Below are 25,948 nucleotides of genomic sequence, written 5' to 3'. Positions count from 1 at the left end.
TTGCTATTTTTAACCTTCGATTGATGCTCATTTTGTCTAGGGGAATCAGCTAGTTTATTTAAAAACAAAGCTGTACTTACCTTTTTAGAGAGCGATCTTCTCCGCCGCTTCCGGGTATGGGCTGCGGGACTGGGCGTTCCTATTTTAATTGACAGTCTTCCGAAAGGCTTCCGACGGTCGCATCCATCGCGTCACAATTTTCCGAAAGTAGCCGAACGTCGGTGCGCAGGCGCAGTATAGAGCTGCACCGACGTTCGGCTACTCGTGACGCGATGGATGCGACCGTCGGAAGCCTTTCGAAAGCCTGTCGGAAGACTGTCAATCAAGAAGGAACGCCCAGTCTCGAAGACCCATACCCGGAAGCGGCGGAGAAGATCGCTCTCTACAACGGTAAGTACTGCTCGGATTTTAAAACAACTAGCCGATTCCCCTAGACAAAACGAGCATCAATCTAAGGCCGGGTACTAACGAGCAAACATGTACAATGAAACCGGTCCGTCGGACCGCTTTCACCGTACATGTCTGCCAGAGGGCTTCTGTACGATGGCTGTACTAACCATCGTACAGAAGTCCGCGCGTAAACAATACGCGGGGCATGTCCGCGTCGTCGCCGTGACGAAGACGCGGCGACATGGGCGGGCCTGCCATTTAAAGGCTTCCACGCATGCGTCAAAGTCATTTGACGCATGCGAGGGACGGCGGGCGCTCGGACATGTACGGTAGGTCTGTACTGACGACCGTACATGTCCGAGCGGGCAGGATTCCAGCGGACGGTTTTAAAACACGTCCAGGAATATTTGTCTGCTGGGAAAAGGACCGGCGGGCAAATGTTTGCTGGAATTCGGCCCGCTCGTGCCTACACACGACCGAACATGTAAGCTGAAACTGGTCCGCAGAAATCGGGCCCAAAGTGTCAATATTTTGTGTGGCCACCATTATTTTCCAGCACTGCCTTAAAGGAGTTGTAAAGTAAAACATGTTTTCATCTTAATGCAATCTATGCATTAAGGTGAAAAAACATCTGATGCTGCTGGCCCCCTCCGAGCCCCCGTTATACTTACCTGACCCCTCGAAATTCCCGCGCGGTCCAGAGATCCTCTTCGCCGCTCAGCCTGGCCGCTGATTGGCTAGAGTGGATGGATTGAGAGCAGCGCAGCCATTGGCTGGCATGCTGTCAATCAGATCCAGTGATGCGGCGCCCTGAGGGGCGGGGCCGAGTGATACAGTGAGCGGCTATGGGCGCTCGATGTATCACGGGAGCGCACCCGCAATTACTCACCACCATGCGAGCTCTCGCATGACTGTGGTCAGTACTTGCGGGGAGGACCAGAGACAGCTGCCGAGGGACCCCAGAAGACGTGGATCGTGGCCACTCTGTGCAAAATGAACTGCACAGTGGAGGTAAGTAGGTTCTCAATTTTTTCGCCGCGATTCCCGGAAGTTTCCTGTCGGGAAAACTGCGAGGAAGCATACACACGGCCGGTTTTCCTGGCCAAAAGCTCTCCCTGCAGTTTTCCTGGCAGGAAAGTCGGTCATGAGTACGAGGCTTTACAGCTTATGGAGTTGCCTTGCTAAGAAAGGCTTTCATTTTTTGGTTATATTTTCCCTATTGTTTTATATTACCTGAAAGCAGCTTTCTTTGTTAAAGTATAACTAAAGGCAAAACCTTTTTTCACTTTTTTTTTAATAGAATGGAGAGGGATTAGAACACCTGTCAGTTTCTATTGCTGTCTGTGTTCCCATTACGGAGATTTACCTTCTCTATTTGTCCTGTTTACCATTATCATCGAAAGTTAAAGGAAAATCACAAATTTTGGGTTGTCCCCAGAAAAGTAATACGGGGGAAATATTCCAATGGGGACACTGGTTCTGGTGACCTGGGAGCTCCAAGGAATTCCTTTACTTCCTGTTTGGCTATGGGACATGAAGTGAAGGGAAATCTCCGCAATGGAACACAGATGGTGGAATCAGCCTTTTAGCCTTTCACTGCATTGGCTATGAGCAGAAATAGGGTTGGACTTAGTAGAAAATAGCACAGCATTAATTGCTACTTTTCAAGAAGCTATAACAGAACTATTATATGCTAACCATCATTTCATTCACTGGTCCCATATTTTGAGTATATAAATAGCAAGTCTTATAGCAAAAGATGACATGGAACTTACTACATATTTATATTGGTAGGCCAGATATATTTTATACTGTATATTGCACTGTCTTTACAATATACCAGGCAACAGCATATTCAATATTATTGCATATATATTATTATTTAATATAGCATTCAGCTACATTTGGCAACATGCACATGTATGCAAACCAACGAAGGGATGTGACTTACCTAGACTTAAGTATAACTTAAGTATAATTTACAAGTTTAAAACGAGTGGGAGGGGAGAATTATAAGAGTTAATGTTTGAAACCTAGTCTTTGAGGATGGGAGTCTCTTACAAGTGAAAAGAAATACAGTATAATTAAAATTGATGTATCAATTTCACAGGAGGAATGCAACATTAATCAAAAAGTACATGTCGAGAGGAGAAAAAAAAACAGCACCAGGCAGAACATGGCTTCTCTCTAGTGCAAAACTCCTCAGTGTAAGAATGTTATTTTATATTATTTGTACTGGCTGTGTAAATTATGCTGGAAATCTTGATGAAGAAATATTTCTGCTTTTACATTTTGTTAGTGAGATGTTTATAGAAGTTAGAGGGAGGCAAACTACCCAATTTAACTTAACTATCCTATAATTCAATTAATGCTTTTAAAAAATCTTTACCTATTTATCAGGTTTAGTTTACTTTATAATCATTTTATTAAAGAAGACCATCTTTACAGCAGGCACAATGTGTGGATTTGGTTTTGGCCTTAATGGGTTATGTAGTATTTACCCCCCTTCCTGACTTTTTGCACTTTTTGCGATACAGCACTGCGTCGCTTTAACTGACAATTGCACGGTCGGCGTTGCACCCAAACAAAATTTACGTCCTTTTTTTCCCAACAAATAGAGCTTTCTTTTGGTGGTATTTGCCCACCTCTTATTTTTTTGCGCTATAATAAAAAAATGAGCGACAATTGTGGAAAAAAAGCAATATTTTTGACTTTTTGCTATAATAAATTTCCCAATTTGTTTTATAAAAAAAAACAATTTTCTCATCAGTTTGGGCCGATATGTATTCTTCTACATATTTTTTGTAAAAAAAATCGCAATAAGCCTATATTGATTGGTTTACGCAAAAGCTATAGCGTCTACAAAATAGGAGATAGATTTATGGGATTTGTATTATTATTTATTTTATTAGTAATGGCAGCGATCTGTGATTTTTATTGTGACTGCAACATTGGGGCGGACACATCGAACACTTTTGACACTATTTTGGGACCATTGTCATTTATACAGCGATCAGTGCTATAAAAATGCACTGATTACTGTGTAAATGACACTAGCGGGGAAGGGGTTAAACACTAGGGGGCGATCAAGGGGTTAAGTGTGTCCTAGGGAGTGATTCTAACTGTAGGGATGGTCTCACAACAACATAACAGAGATCACTGCTCCCGATGACAGGGAGCAGTAGATCCCTGTCATGTTGCTAGGCAGAACAGGGAAATGCCTTGCTTACATAGGCATCTCCCTGTTCTGCCTCTCTGTGTAACGATCGTGGGACACCAGCGGACATCGAGTCCTCGGGACCCGTGGGCATGGTCACGCATTACACAGCGTGCGTGCGCCCACTAGCCTGCAAATTAAGTGGGACATACAGGTACGACTATTTGCCCACCACTGCCATTCTGCCGACGTATATCGGCATGCCGCGGTCGGCAAGTGGTTAAAGTTAATACCCTGGCTGGTTGAGATTTTGATAATTTGCCCCGTTAGATTACTTTAAGTAGCATTTACCTGTAATGGTTTGTATTATGGAACTTTATGCCACCTACATGAAATAATAATAATAAAAATAATAATTAAAACTTGTAGATGCTGACTTTTAATAAACAGACACTTACCTGTCCAGGGATACAGCGCTGTCCTCACCCAGACCGGTTTATTCATTGTTCTTCAGTCCCCAGCTCTGTCATCTTAACAGTGGGCATCCAGCTGGGACTCCTTGTGGCTTAGCAGCTGCCCACTGCGTTTGCATAAGCCGCGCTATACTTTTTGATTGGTCCCGCAACCTCCTGGGGCCTGTAATGTGTGTCAGAAATCTACGGACAGGGAGGGGCAAGAGAGAAAGCGAGATGGGGGTGTATGTGAGAGAGGATGCCTTTGGATAGATTTAGCAGGGTAGGTATGTGACACGCCACAGTGAATTGTGGGTGGAGGCACTTAGAAGTAAGAGTGGGAGGGGCTGCCCTACACGTGATGCATGGGAACGTGCACGCTCTGGCACATCTGCATGATGTGAATAGAGTCTTACACTTACTAACCATGTAACATATCCTTCTCTGCCCCTCTACTAATCTCTGTATCTTTACCCACCTGCTCTTAGTATATCTTTACATTCTAAATCCCCGTCAACATCTTCACACCAAACCGTCCCCTGCACTGCCAATCCCCTCATCTCTGATTAACTCCACATGCCTTTGCTCATCTTTGCACCCCAGCACCCCTGTACACCCCATCTTTTGGTCATGTTTGCCCTCCAAACTGTAACCCCTTCTCTGTTTACCTCTGGACACACACTTTGGACACTGGTGTGTACCGGCCACACTGGGATTGTGTGTCTGTGCTATGACCTGTCCGTCTACTCCGCTCCTTCCCTGCCAGAACACACCAGTCAGTGCTGATCGGATGCCAATCAGATGCTAGTTTTCCAGCATGCCTGTTTGACAGAAGCCGAGCAGGCTGGTGTACACATGGGCCTTTCTTATAGGTCTAGCAAACCTATGTGATTTGCCTGACTAATTTTTACTTTCAAGGAAAGAAAAAATTATATTTTTGATCTAGACTTTTAGGAAATAAATTAAGAAGTTTCTTTGCATATGGCTTGTTGCCAAGCTTGAACTGCAACGAGGAAGTATGAAATGGATGGAAATATTTTTGGAACCTGCGTTATAAATGTTTGAGAGTCAAGCAATGATTTAATTTTAGATATACATGTAAAACAGGTACGTAAAAAAATCTTAATATGTGTGAATGTTATTTTAAAGAACCGTGGGGTAGATTTACTAAAACTGGAGAGTGCAAAATCTGGTACAGCTGTGCATGGTAGCCAATCCGCTTCTAACTTCGGCTTGTTCAATTAAGCTTTGACAAAAAAAAAACCTGATAGCTGATTGGTTTCTATGCAGAGCTCTGCCAGATTTTGCACTCACCCTCGTGTTTCTTTGTATGGTTTGCAATTACATATGTACATTTAATCATATTTGTTCATTACATACATAGGCTATGCATCCTCCTTTGCAGTACTGAAGAGTGGTTATGCTTTATTGTTCCTTCCCACAAAGCAAGTCATTGGGGTTTATTTGTTAACGGAATAGATAATGTTCACATGGCAAAATTAATTAAATTATGCTTTATTGACCTCAATCACCAAATTGTGCCCAAGGCAAAGTCTTCATTTCTAATTTCCCTGCTTACGATTGGCTATTTGAAGTAAATGCAGCTATTCTTTCCTTATTACTTCTAGACTGTAAGCTCTAACGAGCAGGGCCCTCTGATCCTTCCTATTTTGAATTGTATTGTAACTGTACTGTCTTCGCTGATGTTGTAAAGCGCTGCGCAAACTGTTGGCGCTATATAAATCCTGTATAATAATAATATTAAGATAACATTCACTTTGCTATGCAAACATTTAGTTTGCTAAGCAGGTATTATCTATTCCTTTAACCACTTAACCCCCGAACCATATTGCTGGTCAAAGACCAGAGTACTTTTTGCGATTCGGCACTGCGTTGCTTTAACTGACAATTGCGCGGTCGTGCGACGTGGCTCCCAAACAAAATTGACGTCCTTTTTTTCCCACAAATAGAGCTTTTATTTGGTGGTATTTGATCACCTCTGCGGTTTATGGTTTTTGCGCTATAAACAAAAATAGAGCGACAATTTTGAAAAAAAATAATATTTTTTACTTTTTGCTGTAATAAATATCCCCCAAAAATATATAAAAAAAATATTTTTTTCCTCAGTTTAGGCTGATACGTATTCTTCTACATATTTTTCATTAAAAAAATCACAATAAGCGTTTATTGATTGTTTTGCCCAAAAGTTAAAGCGTTTACAAAATAAGGGGGTATTTTTATGGCATTTTTATTAATATTTTTTTTTTTACTAGTAATGGCGGCGATCAGCGATTACGGTCTATCAGACCATTCTCATCGGTTTGACCGATCGTGTGTACGCTAATGGGAGGATGCAATCATAAACTGAGAACATGTTTCACCCTTTTCATAGAAAGCAGGACTGGCACTTACTCACTCAGAGATTTTCCAACAAACAATAATAATTTTGTACGTAATAAGGAGCACTTTCAAAGGTAGAAGGCTCCTGCAATTACACATTGGTTAACTCCTAAATGGATTGATTCTCATCTGTCATGGATAAATTTGTTGACCCTCTTTAAAGTCTTGGGCCATGTATGGCCAGCAGTCTTGTTCCCCAATTTCAAATATATAAATAAAACTATTGAAGCTGAACCAAACCCAGAAATTTAACGGTTTCTCAAAAGTTTAATTCAAGGCATATGTTAGAATGTCAGCTATGCAGATGTGGACCTCTTGCAGCACTGTAAGGGATACCACATAAGAGGAGGTAGGCTTATCCAAGAAATGTAGGCCAATAGAAATTTCATGGCTGAGCAAAGCACTATGGAACTGGTTTGACTTGGATGCTGGATCTGCAAAGTAGGAAGCATACTTAACAACACTAGAAGAGGAAGGCCATGGAAACTGGACTAAGATCACTCTGAAATGTATTAGACCTGGGAGTAGGATCTGAAATCACTAAAGTTGGAGGATGGTCTTAAACAAGGATGTTGAGTCTAAAAAGCCAGAAGGTATTCACAAAGGCCCACCTTATGGGGGCTTGGGCTTTAAAGTGAGTTGGGTTAAGACCTCCAGGTTCACCCTGCTCTAAGTACCACGGACCACAAGTTAGAAGCCCTCAAAAAAAGTCCAGAGGTCAGGGCAAGCTGTAGACATAGATGGTCAGAAATGAGCATCAGGTCAGGATGGGCAGCAGATACAAATACCCATTAATGAGCTAGCAGACTGGATGGGCAGAAGACACAGATAACCAGGAATGAGCCAGAGGTCATGACAGGCACCAGGCACAGATAACCAGAAACAACCCAGAGGATAGGGGCAATAAGTTGGTACACAGGATTCAAAGGAAGATTCAACAGATAACCAGGAACTAGCAAGGAGATGGTACACATAAGTCTATGGAGAACACAGGGTGGATAGCAGGATATATATATATGTAACAAGGCCAGTATGCTGGCCTGCATTTATGGGAGGAGCCCGGTGGGTATTTAACCAGCCCACTCACCTGTGGTCTTTGTCAGTTTCCTGTGAGCGACACCCACCCTCCTATCCCCTTTTTAGGGCATTTCTCAAATTCATTTCTCTCCACAAAATATTCATCTCTAATCTTGGGTATGCCCCCTATATTTTGTCATACCGTCCATCAGATCAGGGCACACTTCAGGTCCATTTCATGTGGTAAGTCTTCGGACATAGGGCTTCAACGATATATATATATATATACATATATATATATATATGTGTGTGTTAAGGGCTCAGCAGCTAGCTTGTAATGCCTGTGCCCAGTTTAAATAAATCGGCTTGTTGCGGAGATTAGGTGAGATGAAAGAGCTGTACCACTTCTTTGGATGTGGAGGTGACAGTTTCAAGAGAGGATGGTGAGGTAAGACCCAAAAGTAAGTGTGGCCTTGTGCCATAAAAGCAGATGTGGCACTGGATCGAAGAAGATAAACAGTGCTGACAGCATGCCTTTAGTGTTAACTGTCACAGTTGCTAATGTGCTTCTGTCAGCCAAATGTTCAAGCCTTCAAATGGCTGGCGTCATAGCTGATCACATGTACAGCCGCATGGTAATTGCTGATGTAAAGAGAGGCTAAGATGACCCCATTTTCAGCTGTAAAGAACAAATTTAGTTCCACTTTAATAGTAGAATATTAGCATATTAGCAGTATTTGTCAATAAAAAAACTTTATGTGTTAATTTCATAATAATTACCATCAATTAAAAGGACAATTTCCACCAAAAGAAACAAATAGTTAACATCTGACTCTCAGTGAGGTTAAAGAAGAGGGAAGACGATTTATTGCTCCATATTTGATTGCCAGTCTGGATAGCCGTTAGTAAATTGCCTCCCCAGGGTAAGTTCTGCATACCTAGTCTTTATTTTTTTTAAATGCAGTTCTATTTTAAATACTCATAATGTCGTATGGAAATGGCAGCATTATAGTATACTTCAAAACCATGTATTTATGGGCAATAAAAATCATCCTGAGACTTACATGAAAATAATATTGCTGGTAGATTTCATGGTGACGTACAGGGACAGAAGTAGGAAAAAATGTGTTTAATTAGGTTCATTAACATCGAGCTTAATTAAATGCAATTTATACTTTGCAGAAGTTCACTGCCCAATTTATTATATGTGCCTCTTTGTCATAAAACTGCATGTGAAGATTAACATACTGATTGAATGACGGCATTGGCCCATCACCCTTCCCCTCTACCATGGCATATTCAGTTCTACGAAAAATGTCAACATATATGTTCAATCTTTATATGTGTGATGCTTGAATCCAGAATTGCAAATGGGTTCCAAAAAAAATAAAAACAAAGTGAAAAGAACCTGCGTTAGATAAAAGCAACTACTTATATGCAGGGTTTTATATATATATATATATATATATATATATATATATACATACACATATATATATATATATATATATATATATATATATATATATATATATATATATATATATATATATATATATATAATAACCATTTTTGCATATGATTTGATGTTTTGCCTCACCAAAAAAAAGGCCATTAATAACACAGGCCCCAAATACATTTAGGCGGCACATAAAAAATATATATATATATATATATATATATATATTCTTTTGTGAACAATAAAAATAATAAATATAACAAATTATAATTTTAGAAGCATAGCTTTAAATGTGGCATATAAAATTAAGCCAAAAAATCTAATGATTTAAAGAGAGGATATAAAGTAATGTCTAAAATAATGCATGAATTAACAGTAAAAAACTTGATCGCTTGTTAAATGGTTAATTTATTTTTTGCCTGATAAGATTTTTTTAATCATATTTTTTCTAGTTATTGGTTTTATGATTGAGAAACATGACTGGAGGAGCTTAGCCTAATTTTAAATTTACAATAAGTGGTTGCTATGATTTTAGTTTATAATGGGACATTATTTACATTTGGAACTTTAACACTACAATGTAAAAGCGATCCACAGACATGATTTCCCATATGTACTTTTTAAAGGAAAAACGAGACATTTTGGTAAAGTTATATGTTATAATTCTAAAACAAATGGGAAATACCAGACCTGTGTTGAAATGCTTACCTTTTTAAGAGATTAGAGCATGTAAAACCTATAGCAACTTATTTTCATAAAACCCCAACTTGCTGTCATTTGAGAAATACATCAAATACAATTTAACATAATTATTAAACTTGCATTTGAATTTTAATGTATTTGAATTTTACATATTACATGTTTTGCTATTCGTTGCGCAGAAATTCGATGGAATCAAGTGACATTTCCTCTTATTAATCCCTAGCTGGCAAATAAACAAGTTGCATAAGAGAAGAAACATAATTCTGTGTTGATGATAAACTGGTAAAGGGTAGATTTAATCATTTCTGAAAATGAAAGTACTAAAAGCTTTAATATGTTAACTTGTTTGCAACCAAATAAAGTTAAAATATATAATATATAAAGTAAAATTGTAAGCAAGGAGGCCTCTTTTTCATACTCATTCCCAAATAAAACACACAAAAAAAATTAATAACTACAAGTGCGCACTTTTGGTTTAAGAAAGACGGTGTGTTTTCTCTTAGAGATCTTGACTTTCCTCCCTTGAGCTTTTTCCTTAGCTGAAGGCTGCCGTCATTCTTCACACAAGTGTGGATGCTTATTCAGTCGCAAATGCAGATCAGTCAACTGATTTTATGAATCAACTACAGAGAAGCAAATGCTCTTCATCTATAAATTAAGAATACTAAATGGGCAAGGGTAATAGTGGGAAAAAATGTATATTTCGCTGAACTGAAAAATATTGTAGAGGAAGGGGAAAAACTGAAAAATACATGAAAAATGCTACATATATTTTGAGGTTTATCTTTATTTATTTTTATTTTTTTTAGGAATTCCACTATATAAATGTGAAAATGTATTTATAGGACTTGCAATAATTTGACAGCAGGTCTGTTTTATTTATTTTTTAATGTACAAAAAAAAATCTGTAGACTTAAATAATGTAAGTGTTAAATGTATACAATTATTTTGGAATTATTTTAGGAGTTACAAATGTGTTCCCTGTATTCTGATGTCAGATATTGAAATCAGATTGGAAAAGGTGGGGGGGGCGGGGGGTTAAGGGAAATTAAGAAGCTTAACAGCTTTTCTTGTCCTCTGAAGTGGCTGCTTGAAAGGCTGCCTGCTGCCCTGTGTGTGGCATGTCTTTCCTAACATCTAATCTGTGGCTTTGTGCTGCTCTCTTTCACTGGGACGCACAATGCTGCTTCTCCAGTCCGATGCAGCTGGGCTTCTCAAATGTCAGGCCTCGTACACACGACCGAGTTTCTCGGCAAAAACCAGCAAGAAACTTGCTGGGATTTTTTTTTTTTGCCGAGGAAATCGGTCGTGTGTACATTTTTCGACGAGGAAACTGTCGAGGATCCCGTCGAGCCAAAAAGAGAGCATGTCTTCTTTTTCCTCGACGGGAATGGATAAACTTGCCTTGTCGAGTTCCTCGACAGCCTAACAAGGAACTCGACGAGGAAAACGATGTGTTTCGCCCGTCGAGTTCCTCGGTCGTGTGTACGAGGCTTCAGTGTTTTTACCAGTTCAAGGGAAGTTCCGTAGTCTGAAAGTTAGGACAAGGTACAGAAACAGAACTGCTGCAAGTCCATTATTGATTATCGTGAAGTTAGTAAAAAGGTCCCCACGTGCACTAAAATAATTTACTGAACCAAGTTTACCTACATAAAATATTTACTAATAAAATGTGATGATCAGCCTGGTAAATATTTTTATTTAAAGGTTCACAAAATATATTAATGTGATATGATTAGTAATTTTCCAGAACTATACACTTTTCAATTTATCTTTTCTAAATATGCATCCAACATATTTCTACCTAATGCCAGAAAACACATTATGTAAATGAGGTGCAGGAGACAAACTCAGCAGGATTCTAGTGGCTTAAAAAGAAAGATTATACTTTGGAACTTAAAAGATGTTGAAATGTTATATAGAAAGTTAACTTTCTCTTTTTAACTTAGAACAATTACCATACACAGAATTTAGTACTTATACCTAGCTAGTAATGTATATCATGTTTAACATGCAGAAGAGAGAACTACACAAAACGTTGTCTCAAAAAAATCCTGCTAATCATATTATTGAGGCTATTTATTGTATATTGTTATTGCTGTTATTAATATTATTCCCTTTTATTGTTATTATTACACAGGTTGGACTTGATGGACTTGTGTCTTTTTTCAACATCACCTACTATGCATGTAACTATGTGACATGTGTTAGTTAACCACTTAAGCCCCGTACCAAAATGCCCAGGCCAGGTTTTGCGATTCGGCACTGCGTGGCTTTAACAGACAGTAGCGCGGTCGTGCGACGTGGCTCCCAAACAAAATTGACGTCCTTTTTTTCCCACAAATAGAGCTTTCTTTTGGTGGTATTTGATCACCTCTGCGGTTTTTATTTTTTGCGCTATAAACAAAAATAGAGCGACAGTTTTGAAAAAAAAATCAATATTTTTTACTTTTTTCTATAATAAATATCCCCCAAAAATATATTAAAAAACATTTTTTTTCCTCAGTTTAGGCCGATACGTATTCTTCTACATATTTTTGGTAAAAAAAATCGCAATAAGCGTTTATCGGTTGGTTTGCGCAAAATGTATAGCGATTACAAAATAGGGGATATTGCATTTTTATAATTTTTTTTTTTTACTACTAATGGCGGCGATCAGCGATTTTTTCGGTGACTGCGACATTACGGCGTACATAAAACAAGTGAAAATATTTGTAAAAATGATACAATATTTTCACTTTTTTTTTTCAGTTTTATATATCACTCCTTGTCTATTGAGGTAGACCTTTCTTATATTTGCAGCAGTATCCCTGCCAGTTTTCCCTTTCCCTTGTTCCCCTCACCCTAGACAGCGCAGGAGTTCACTTTACTTATTATGGCGGACACTTCGGACAATTTTGACAAATTTTTGGGACCATTTTCACAGCAAAAAATGCATTTAAATTGCATTGTTTATTGTGAAAATGACAGTTGCAGTTTGGGAGTTAACCACAGGGGGCGCTGAAGGAGTTATGTTTCACCTAGTGTGTGTTTACAACTGTAGGGGGGTGTGGCTGTAGGTCTGACGTCATCGATCGTGTCTCCCTATAAAAAGATCACTCGATCGATGCAGCCGCCACAGTGAAGCACGGGGAAGCCGTGTTTACATACGGCTCTACCCCGTTCTTCAGCTCCGGGGAGCGATCGCGAGGGGGTGGCAGACGAATAGCCGCCCCCTCATTCTAGATCGCTCCCAGACGATTTCCGACTGCTGCATGTACCGGGGAGGGGGGTCCTCATCGGACCCCCGACCCACGTCTAGGCAGTGACGTACGGGTACGCCCATCTGCCTGTACGTGCCATTCTGTGGACGTATATGTACATGCGGCGGTCGTTAAGTGGTTAAAGGGGTTGTAAAGGTTTGTTTTTTATTTTCAAAATAGGTGCCTTTAAAGGAGTTGTAAAGGAAAACATTTTTTTTTGCTGAAATGATTGTTTACAAGGTATAGAGACATAGGGCCAGATTCACGTAGATCTGCGGCGGCGTAACGTATCGCCGGGTAGGGGGCGTAGAGCATTTAAATTAGGCGCGTTCCCGCGCCGAACCTAATGCGCATGCCGTCCCTAAAATTTCCCGATGTGCATTGTGCTAAATGACGTCGCAAGGACGTCATTGGTTTCGACCTGAACGTAATTGACGTCCAGCCCTATTCACGGACGAGTAACGCAAACAACGTTAAATTTCAAAATGTAGACGCGGGAACGACGGCCATACTTAACATAGGATACGCCACCTAGGGGGCATGTTTATCTTTACGCCGGGAAAACCCTTAGGTAAACGGCATAAAGTGACTGCGTCGGGCCCGCGTACGTTCGTGAATTGGCGTATCTCGCTGATTTACATATTCTCTGCGTAAATCAGCGAGAACGCCCCCAGCGGCCATTTTAAAATTGCAGTTAAGATCCGACGGTGTAATACAATTACACCTGTCAGATCTTTGCTGCAAACCGGCTTATCTTGTTTTCTGCATACAGATAAGCTGGCGCAAAGTGTGAGTTATGCCGGCGTATCACTGATACGCCGGCATAACTCTTTGTGAATCTGGCCCTACATAGTTAACTGATTGCTTTTAAAAATGATTAAAAATAGATAAAAATCAATCATATAATGTACCTACAGTTTCAGTTTCGTTTTTGCATGCTGTTTCATGCTTCTGTGATGAACAGAGACAAAGAGCCAATACAGGGCAGTGATGGTTTGGAAAACGAAACTGATTGGTGTTGAGGGGTTTTAGACACACAGTAATCACACCTCCTTGATTAGTGACCACAGAGAGAAAGCTCCCATGACTTTTTTCATCAGGAAACAGACTGTTCAGAACAGAGAAGAATTACAGCAACATCAAAGTAAAAAGTAACAATGAGGACATGAAACCAGGACTGCAGTAAGGTAAAGGAAGCTATTTAGCTAAAAAAAATGTTTCCTTTAGTGACCCTTTAAGCTTTTCCTTCGATTTCCCTTCTAAATGTTTATTTTCTTTGTCTGAATTTCTCACTTCCTGTTTCTCCTCAGTAAACTTCACACCATCATCAGAGCGGTGGAAAGTCAACCAGAACAGCTTACTGAGGAGAAACAGGAAGTGAGAAATTCAGACAAAGAAAACAAAGAAAAAAAATCCCTCGGGCTTTCACGCTGGAGAAACAGCAGCAGCTGTTTAGGGTCAGATTGCAGGCGCTATTTTTAGCGCAATAGCGCCTGTAAACCGCTCCAGTGTGAAAGGGGCCTAACCAAAACACCTAAAACCCTACAAATTTACCATAAGGAATCCATGCAAAAAAAAAAATACATAGAATAAGTAATATCATTTAAATAAACTCTGTTAAAACATATACACTCACCAGCCACTTTATTAGGTACACCTTGCCAGTACCGGGTTGGACCTCCTTTTGCCTTTAGAACTGCCTTAATTCATAGCGGCATAAATTCAACAAGGTATTGGAAACATTCCTCAGAGATTTTGGTCCATATTGACATGATAACATCACGCAGTTACTGAAGATTTGTCGGCTGAACATCCATGATGTAAATCTCCCATTCCACCACATCCCAAAGGTGCTTTATTGGATTGAGATCTGGTGACTGTGGAGGCCATTGGAGTACAGTGACCTCATTATCATGTTCAAGAGATCAGTGGTGAGACGATTTGATCTTTGTGACATGGTGTATTATCCTGCTGGAAGTAGCCATTAGAAGATGGGGACACTGTAGTCATAAAGGGATGGACATGGTCAGCAGCAATACTCAGGAAGGCCGTGGGGTTTAAATGATACTCAACTGGTACTAAGTGGCCCAAAGTGTGCCAATAAAATATCCCTTACACCATTACACCACCACCAGCCTGATCCGTTGATACAAGGCAGGATGGATCCATGCTTTCATGTTGTTTATGCCAAATTCAGACCCTTCCATCTGAATGTCGCAGCTAAAGTTGAGACTCATCTGACCAGGCAACGTTTTTCCAATCCTCTATCGTCCAATTGTGGTGAGCCTGGGCGAGTTGTAGACTCGGTTTCCTGTTATTAGCTGACAGGAGTGGCACCCGGTGTGGTCTTCTGCTGCTGTAGCCCATCTGCTTCAAGGTTTGATGTGTTGTGTATTCAGAGATGGTATTCTGCATACCTTGGTATTCTGCCCATTCTCCTCTGACATCAACAAGGCATTTTTGTTCACACAACTGCCGCTCCCTGGATATTTTCTCTTTTTAGGACCATTCTCTGTAAATTGTAGAGAACGCAGTTTTTTAAATACTCAGACCAGCCTGTCTGGCATCAACAACCATGCCACATTCAAAGTCACTTACATCCCCTTTCTTCTCCATTCTGATGATCAGTTTGAACTTCAGTAAGTCGCCTTCACCACCGCTAGATGCTTAAATACAGTGAGTTGTTGCCATGTGATTGACTGATTAGCAGTTTGTGTTACCAAGCAATTGAACAGGTGTACCTAATAACAGGGCTGGACTGGGACAAAAATTCGGCCCTGGACTTCATCCAGACTGGCCCACTTTGACAGGTCTCTCTCATGGCGGCCGGACAACTCCCGCACCCCGCCACCCAAGCCCCATCTCCACCTTCACTAGCCACTAGCCATTCTGCTTTATTAGAGTAGAACTAGTACTCTTATAGGCAGTACCAGTGGGGAAGCTAGACATTATTTCACCCGGGGCAAAGTATCAGTTCGGTGCCCCCCTTATGGGACAAGATTAGGCAGAAGTGAGAAACTCCCAGGCCATAGCTGTTGAGTCAGCTGTCTGTCCCCTCCCCCATGCTCCTCTGCCCCCCCCTGCTCCTCTGGTCCTCCACCTGCTTCTCTGTTCCCCCCCAGGTGAGCGCTGCAGGGAGGGAGAGGAGGTGAGCGCTGCGAGAAGGGAGAGACAGAGGAGCGGAGGGGGGGGCGGCGGTCCGCTGTCACTGAAGCCGGCCCACTGAGCCATCGGCCCACCGGGAAACTCCCTGTAGTCCTAATGGCCAGTCCATCCCTGCCTAATAAAGTGGCCAATCTATATTTTAAATGAAAATGTTTTATCATGCACAAACTATTATTTCAGCGTGCGCACCTATACATCCAGACCATTCATTGCCATAACAGAAAATGGGGCCCACCCAGGGTGATGGCTAACTGGAGGAAAGATTACATAAAGGCCCCACACTTGTTGTGGCTTATATGTCAAGCTGCAGGAGCAGTTTGAGTCACACGGTCTGTTCCATGACTGTCAGTCGGGATTTCGACCCGGTCGCGGTACGGAGATGTCTGCCCTAGATATGAGGGAACGTCTGCTGGGTGTCCGCGATGCAGGGGGGTCCGCAGCCTTGGTGCTGCTGGACCTCTCTGCGGCGTTTGACACCATTGACCATTCTATCCTTCTCTCTAGAATGCAATCCTTATTTGGCTGTGAGGACGCAGTGTTAAATTGGATTAGATCCTTCCTGTCCGAAAGAACGCACTCCATAAAAATGGAGTCGTACCGCTCAAATACCCAGTCATTGACCTGCGGGGTACCTCAGGGCTCTGCCCTTTCTCCCTTATCCTTTAACTGCTACATGCGCCCACTTGCCGACCTCATTACCAGCTATGGTCTAGGCTGCCAGATCTATGCGGATGACACACAGATCTTGGCAGACCTTGCAAGTGGACCTAATATGCCTGAGCAGCTGAATAAGGGATTATCTAACATCCAACAATGGATGGACTCAAACAGGCTAGGTCTTAACACCGACAAAACTGAGCTTTTGCTGATCGGCCCACAAGCCAACTCTACCTTTTTACCTGCCTGGCCATCCTCGTTTGGCCCTGCACCAACTCCAGCTAAGCAGGTTAAAAATCTGGGTATCATTTTTGATGCTTAACTAAGCTTCGTACCTCACGCAAAATAATGCATAAAATCAGCCAACTACCATCTGCAATTATTACGGAAAATTAAGAATCTCTTCACTCAGCACAACCGTATGATCTTAGTTTATGGACTTATCCACTCTAGGTTAGATTGTTCTAACGTTTTCTTTCTAGGGCTCCCACAGAAGTGGATAAAACGATTGCAGATTACACAGAATCATGCTGCAAGACTAGTCACAAACTGCCCAAGGCGGAATCACATCTCCCCGGTGCTTAAGAATCTACATTGGCTCCCGATAGCAAAACGGGTTGAGTTCAAGGCACTCTGTCTGGTGTTTCGGGCCTATTGGCAACTAGGTCCGATGTACTTATCTAATATGACACAACACTACTGTCCACCCAGAGAGCTTCGCTCGACTGACGCCCTGTTAGCAATTATTAAATCTAGTCGATCAGCTTCAAAAGGTGGCCGCCGGCTCCAAACACTGGGGAACTCTCTTTGGAACCAGCTCCCTCATCAGCTCCGAGCATCCTCCTCCTTGATGGCCTTCCATAAGGGCTTGAAAACACTTCTTTTTTCACAAGCCTACAGATAGAGACTTGGCCTTCCAAGCCCTTAGCAGGACGCTGCCTTAATCCCAGGCCGCGGTCCATGGTCAGGGAGTAGGGATAGGCTTTTTGTGCCCTGACACCCCCCCCCCTTCTTTTTATATTTCTGTTTATTTCTTGTCTGTTCCCCTCTTTTACTTAGATGTCCTAGTTTCTTCTTTTTGCTCTTGGGAACTGGATACCCCCAGCTTGTTGGTAAGCGCTTAGACGCAAGTTTCACAACTCGCATTCGGCGCTCTATAAGTATTTATTCCAATCCAATCCAATCCAAGAAACCCATGGGCCCTTGTGAAACCCTTACACAAGTAAAGAGTTCTGTTCACAGTAGCATGAATCAAGGTCAGATACCAGGCAACCTACAAATATGAAGAGACAAGGCTTCACAGTACTGAAGGTTACATTGAACTGATGCAATAGGTAGGGTATATCATCACTCTTATACCATTTTTAACTGAAAGTAACCTTTACAAAATATTGTTTTGTGTGAGGTTACAGCGGCACTTTAAAGCACACCTAGGTCATGCAAATAAAAATGGAAAAAATAATTTTTTTGAAAGTTAAAGTGGATGAAACCCACTCTCATCCTTTCTAAGCTACTGCCATAGTGCTGATCTATAAGGATATACATGCCTCCTGCCTATCAAATGTCTCCCATCTGTCTATTATAAGAACTGAAAAACTGCAGATTCTGTGGGTGGGTCTGTTGTCTGGAGCTCGTTGGTGGAGTCGTGATGTCAGTAGACTCCCCGCCCACCTCTACACTCCCCTTTTCAACATGCATTCTGCATCCTGTGTATTCCTTACACTAAATTCTGCTATGATCACTAACATCCAGTCAAAATCCAGAAAAGTAACCACATGACTTAAGAAAAGGAGTGGGGGTGGGAATTAAGGGCCAGATCCTCAAAAGGGATACGCCGGCGTAACTGCTGTTACGCCGTCGTATCCCTGTTTCTAACTATGGAACTGATCCACAGAATCAGTTTTCCATAGTTAGGCAGAAGATCCGACATGTGTAAGGGACTTACACTGCCGGATCTTAGGATGCAGTACCGCATCCGCCGCTGGGGGCATTTCGTGTCGAAATGCCGCCTCGGGTATGCAAATTAGCACTTACGGAGATCCACAAAGCTTTTCAGCTTCGTTTTTTCTCCGTAAGTTTTAGTTTGCAAACGCAAAATTAGGGCTGCTTTTACAAAGTGTAAACTGTTTACACCATGTAAAAGCAGACCCTTCTGTCCAGCGAAGCAATTTTTTTTTTGTTTTGAATTTTTATTTTTCCGCCGTATCTTTTTTTTTTCCCGACGCAACTTTATTGACCCGTCGCGATCCACAAAGCTTGGCGTAACGTAATTTCGCGCTATGCACGTCGGGGAAAATGACGTCACGAGCATGCGCAGTGAGGCCGGCGTGGGAGCGCGCCTAATTTAAATGGGAATCGCCCCCATGAAAAGAGGAACGCCTTGCGCCGGCGGAATTTAAGTTACACAGCCAAAAATTTCTAGGTAAGTGCTTTGTGGATCGGGCACTTAGGTAGAAATTTTAAGGCAGTGTAACTTAAATGGGAAAATTTACGTTACGCCGGATCTTTGTGGATTACCCCCTAAAAAATAATGCCTGTCTCAGGCTAGTGCATGAGATATGTAAATAACCTGTCACTCACAGCAAGGGGGAAGAACGGACAAAAGTTTTCTCCTGTATGTCCGTTTATCTCACTGAAAAAAGAAAAGAGGATTGCTCAGAGCTGGATTAACTCTTTGTGGCAAGACTGAGCACAGATGATAGGAAATTGTATCCTCTACATTGTGACAGCAACAAATATATACCAACTTTGGGTTTACATCTACTTTAACAGTAAAACTATAAATAAAAAAAATAAATGTAGGTATGGTCCTCTACATCCCAGTACCCTCAGGATTTTGCTCCACCCTCCAAAGAGACAGTACTATCTTGGATCCTGGGTCTGGGTCCTCTTCCTTGAATGGAAATAAGTCATGTGAATGGGTGCTGAGGGCTGACCTCACCACAATGTCTGTGCAACGACAAATACATGGAGCATACAGAGCACTGGGCATGAGAAGAAGCTACTTCACCAATGCATAAAAGTCCTGACCATACAGATTGTGCAAACTATAGACCCATTTCCCTATTAAATACTGACTTGAAACTCTTAGCCAAAATATTAGCCAACAGACTGAAGCCCCTGCTATCAAAGATAATAGGACCAGAACAGGTAGGATTTATGCCAGGTAGGGAAGCCCGAGATAATACTACTAAAGCAATAAACCTAATACATTTCTCCCGAAACTCTAATGACGGCGTACACACGATCAGTCCATCCGATGAGAACGGACCGATGGACCGTTTTTATCGGTTAACCGATGAAGCTGACTGATGGTCCGTCGCGCCTACACACCGTTAAAAAAACTATAGTGTCAGAATGCGGTGACGTAAAACACAACGATGTGCTGAAAAAAATGAAGCTCAATGCTTCCAAGCATATGTCGACTTGATTCTGAGCATGCGTGGATTTTTAACCGATGGTTGTGGCTACTAACGATCGGTTTTGTCCTATCGGTTAGGAATCCATCGGTTAATTTTAAAAAAAGTTAGCTTTTTTTTATCCGATGGTTAACTAGCCGATGGCGCCCACACACGATCGGTTTTGACCGATGAAAACGGTCCATCAGACCATTCTCATCGTGTGTACGCTGCATTAATGACGAAAGGCCTTTTGCTCTCCACGGATGCCGAGAAGGCTTTTGATAGGGTTTCTTGGGAATACATGATGGCTACCTGCTCCCATATTGGACTACGGGGGAATATGCTATCATGGATCTCAGCTCTCTATCGAAACCCCCTGGCTAAAATTAAAGTCAACAATATTTTTTCTGACCCTATTAGAATTAAGAATGGATGCCCCCTCTCCCCACTCCTCTTAATTTGCCATGGCCCGAACAAAGATTGGATTCAATTAGAACAAGATCTATCCCCATTCAATTTACTTTTCTTCCCTTGGTCACTACACTCCGAACTGGATAAAAAGCTGACACATCCTCTAGTGGCGAACACTCTTAACATATGGCACAAAATAGCAGGTAAACACGGTCTCGCCTCGATACCTGGTCCACTAACTCCAATCACCAATAACCCCGACTTTATCCCAGGCTTACACTTGAAGAACGCACAGACCCGCACGGCCTTTCAATGCCTAACTAACTCAAAGGTCAAAACTCTAGAGGCCTTGCAGACAGAGTGGGACGGATCACCTCCTGGCTTCTGGTTTTACATGCAGTTGAAGGATTTCCTGACAAATAGCAAATATAAATCATCGTACTGCCTGCCAATGTCTCCCTTTGAGAATCTCGCCTTCAAGAAATCACCAGTAGCAAATACCACTTCCCTGGCCTACTCCTGGTTAAACCAGGCTCAGCATATGGATGATTCAAAACATAAGGTTAAATGGGAAAGGGATTTAAAAACTAAGATATCGGTACAACAATGGGAGAAGGCATGTATTATGACTCACAAATGTTCCTTGAGCTCTAAATATCAGGAGATTTCTTACAAAATTCTTACTCAGTGGTACATTATGCCACAGGGCCAGAAGGTGGTTCCCTACAACCTCAGGTTTGTGCTGGCGTTGTGGTAGTGAATCTGGCACCTTTCTCCATATATGGTGGGACTGCCCACAAGTTCTTGCCTACTGGGATGAGGTTAGAAAATGGATCAAATTCATCAAACTAGAGCTCACTGCTGCTGCCTGCTTAATTAATATCAACACATTTACCATAAGCAAATACAAGAAATCTCTCACCAGACATATTTTACTAGCAGTTAAAACACTTATCCCCCTCCACTGGAAGACCACACGTGTACCCAAAATCAAGGATTGGTTGGACAGGGTAAACCTCATTTACAAATGGAGGAAATTGCTGCCATGAAAAGAGAGAATAGTATGAATTTCAATGAAGGCTGGCAACCTTAGATTTAATTCTCATACTCCCCTGAATTCCAACTACTTAATGCATAATATGTCACCTGCCAAACCCGATTGCTCAAACTGGACGAGTATTAAGCTAGTCAAAATACTTCTCTACTTTTATAACTTCACCTATTTGATGTTGAGTTATCCTATATAATATACTCCATGAGATAAATTGGTACTATATTACTTTTATTTGAACCGTTAAGCCCTGTACACACGATCGGTCCATCTGATGAGAACGGTCTGATGGACCGTTTTCATCGGTTAACCGATGAAGCTGACTGATGGTCAGTCGTGCCTACACACCATCGGTTAAAAAAAACGATAGTGTCAGAACGCGGTGACGTAAAACACAAGGACATGCTGAAAAAAACTAAGCTCAATACTTCCAAGCATGCGTCGACTTGATTCTGAGCATGCGTGGATTTTTAACCTATGGTTGTGCCTACTAACGATCAATTTTTTTCTATCGGTTAGGAATCCATTGGTTAAATTTAAAACAAGTTGGCTTTTTTTAACCGATGGATAAATAACCGATGGCGCCCACACACGATCGGTTTGGACCGATTAAAACGGTCCATCAGACCGTTCTCATCGGTTTAACCGATCATGTGTACATGGCCTTAGGCTCCTCTCACTACACTCCTACCCTCTCCCTTCCTCCCTACCTACCCCCACCCCCTATTACCCTATTATCTTTTCCTTACCCAAACCCTTTCTATATAATATTACTAAAGCATATGTATGCTTCTTGTAACACCTGTTTATTCACCTGGCTATGTATTTTTATCTATATTTTAAGCATTATGACAACAGTTTTGCCATGGATGTATGATTCCTTATTACATTTGTTTTATTATCTGTTTTTGTAATAAGCTTCAATAAAACTTTTGATTGTGATAAAAAAAAAAATCCTCATTTTAACATTTTACACATGCTGATAATGTCAAAAGTACATCACATGCATTAAAGCAGTATGACAGAATATAAATCTGCAAAAACAAACAAAGGTAAGGGAATGCAACAATGTGATATGTAATATGTCACATCCTTCCGAACATTTGCATTGTTATTTTTTTTTTATTAATATTATTATTATACTTTATTTTAAATGGAATAGAGCATTTCTATGTATATATTTCTACTTTTGACTGTCAATTCTTTAAAAAGTTTGTCTAACATAATAATTATATATTATGGCATTGCAAAATAAATTGAGTCAAATGGACAGAAAATTGATGGAAGTTGACACTGACTACCAATTTGCCTAGAAGTTAGAAAGGCTACGTGGTACTAATAAAAAAATGTACCAAAGAGAACTCTGAAAAGAACAAGACGTGAGTGGTCTGGACTATGAAATGACATGATTATGAGCAGTAAAAAACACCAAAGTTGTGAAGTATCAATGCACATGGAGAAAGTAAAGACTTCCAGATGCAATTGGCTGTGTAGCCTCAAGCCTCCATTTCTGAGTCTTCCTTGGTTGATAAAATTGTAAGTTTCCAGTCTGAGCGATCACATTTCCAGCTTTGTTCCTGTATTATTGGTTCACTGAAACTCTTTAGGTTTTCTGCTGCTAAGTTAATTTACCATTTAGCAAATTGTCACAGGTTTATGGCCAGCTTCTAGCATTGAAATGTAATGTTCAGAGTCAAACATTTGCAATGACAAAGTTGATGAAGGGTTTGTATGATTTCTAGAGTATGAGCCTCAAGGACCAAGTGGCCAAGCTTTATTTAAATAGATTTTTTTTCATAGTCAAAGCTTTTATTTTACTTAGTGGGCATATAAATATAAGAAATATCTGGGGATTTGAATGTCAAATAAATACTCAAAGTAAATATTTTATTGTGGAAGAAAGTTAGGCAACTTTAAGACATAATTTTCTCTTTAAAATAGACACCAGGATATTCCTTTGATCTAGTTGTCACCCGTCAAGTTGTCAACTGTCTGGTTGAATAACAACATAACTTCCATGTGAACACACAGCCAATGAAATAGCCAGCAATATCTAATTTTGGTATGCAATGTGTCAACACTAAACACTATACTGTAAACTGGAAAGAAAAGCCATGGCACTCCAATGACATCACAGTAATCCAAGTTCCCTTCCTGAGAACCACCCCCTCTAATGCATTTCACCCAATAAGGTTCTCAACTAAGTGCTTTGCTTGTTAACTAAAACAGTCTGTATAGACCACAAAATAAATAAAACCACACTTATTAAAGTGGATGTAAACCCCTATTTTTTTTTTTTTTTTGCTGTCACAATGTAGAGTATAAGACTTCCTACCATCTGTGCCCAGTCTTGCCACAAAGAGTTAATCCAGCTCTGAGCAATCCTCTTTTTTCAGTGAGATATACGGACAAACTTGTCCGCCCTTGCTGTGAATGACAGGCTATTTACATATCTCATGCACTAGCCTGAGACAGGCCTTATTTTTTAATCCCCACCCCCACTCCTTTTCTGAAGTCATGTGGTTACTTTTCTGGATTTTGACTGGATGTTAGTGATCAAAGCAGAATTTAGTGAAAGGAATACACAGGAGAAAATGCATGTTGACAAGGGGAGTGTAAAGGTGGGCGGGGAGTCTACTGACATCACGACTCCACCCACCGAGCTCAAGACAACAGACCCACCCACAGAATCTGCAGTTATTCAGTTCTTATAACAGACAGAGGGGAGACATTTAACAGGTAAGGATACATGCAAGAGGCATATATATTCTTATAGATCAGCACTATGGCAGTAGTTTAGAAAGGATGAGAGTGGGTTTACATCCACTTTAAGGTTCAAGGTGAATTAACCCACAACTCATTAATTGTCAGAATATTTTATTTTATTGAAATCTGGTTGGTTGCTGTGAGTAAATGCACTTTGCACAGCTATTCGATGTAGCCCTTCTTCATTAACCAGGTCCCTGAATTTATTGAAGCTTCAATTCATATTGTGAAAAAAAAATACAGATTTATCAGATTAGTAATGGATTATCAGATGCCAGTCTGCTTTTTTTCGCTAGAGGACTCTCTCCATACTTGCTGCAACCTTAGCCCACAAAATACATTTGAGAGAGTGCTGCCTGTAACACATTACTAAATACATTTCTGCTGTTCAAGCACAGCACTGCTAAACAGAAGATCCACAAGAGGTTGTTGGGGATTCCAGTAAATTTTGACTTGAGTGATCTGTCCATGCAGACCAATCTCCTGACAAATGGTGCCTGTATAGTATGGTGGCAATGTCACTCAGCAGAACTAGCAATACAGGACCAGCAGTCACCAATAATATGTTTTGTTTTCTGTAAAGGGGGCATTTTTAATACTGATCACCAATGTAAAGCCTCGTACACACGCCCGAGGAACTCAACGGGCGAAACACATCGTTTTCCTCATCGAGTTCCTTGTTAGGCTGTAGAGGAACTCGACAAGGCAAGTTTCTCCATTCCTGTCGAGGAAAAAGAAGACATGCTCTCTTTTTGGCTCAACGGAATCCTCGACAGTTTCCTCGTCGAAAAATGTACACACGACCGGTTTCTTCGGCAAAAAAAAATCCCACCCAGCAAGTTTCTTGCTGGTTTTTGCCGAGAAACTCGGTCATGTGTACGAGGCCTAAGGGTGCATTTTTTCTCTCAATGGCCGCCAATTATAGGGGGAATATTACTCCAATTTACCCCTAATTCAAGGGACATTTGTTTTTTTTTTCCGCTGACCATGGGTGTGAGGAGGAGCATTCTTACTCCCACTAACTACCAAGGTAAGGAGCATTGTTTCTTACAATGACCACCTATATAGGGGATTCCTTCCCCTAATAACCAACAATTATCCCACTGGCCACCAATGTAAGGGACACTGTTGCTTGCAATGACCAAAAATGTAAGAAATTTCTTCTCCCGCGACTAACAAAATCTCCCGCGAACAAACAAAATTTAATGGAGCCCTGGTTTATTGACCAAAAATGCAAGAGGGAACTACAATGTAAGGAATCCATCTTCACCAACTGTCTGCAAATTTAATTGGACACCTCTCCACTGGCCACCAATATAACAAGGCATATTGGCATATCACCCCTATTGTGACATGTTTTTTTCCCACAGATATATACAAAAAAAACGTAGCTGTCTCCGGATGAAGTGGGCGTTGCCCACGAAACGCATTGAGATTATTGCTCTGTTGAACTATGAATTCAATGTTTCAACAATTATGTCAGCATCCTGAATTTATACTGAATATATCTACCTTTTATGGTGGAAAATGTGTACTGTACTTGTGGTTTACGAAATATGAAATACATTTTGCAATTTTATATATTTGGTGTATCATTTTATTCAGCACTACGGTTATAAAGTCCCATGGGCAATTAATTTTCTCAATTTAACAAGGCACTTCTTAACTGACCATCATT

Source organism: Rana temporaria, chromosome 8 (assembly GCF_905171775.1).
Source record: "Rana temporaria chromosome 8, aRanTem1.1, whole genome shotgun sequence".
NCBI classification, from domain to species: Eukaryota; Metazoa; Chordata; class Amphibia; order Anura; family Ranidae; genus Rana; species Rana temporaria.
The sequence above is the reverse complement of the archived record's forward strand: the minus strand, read 5'-3'. Positions refer to the sequence as shown.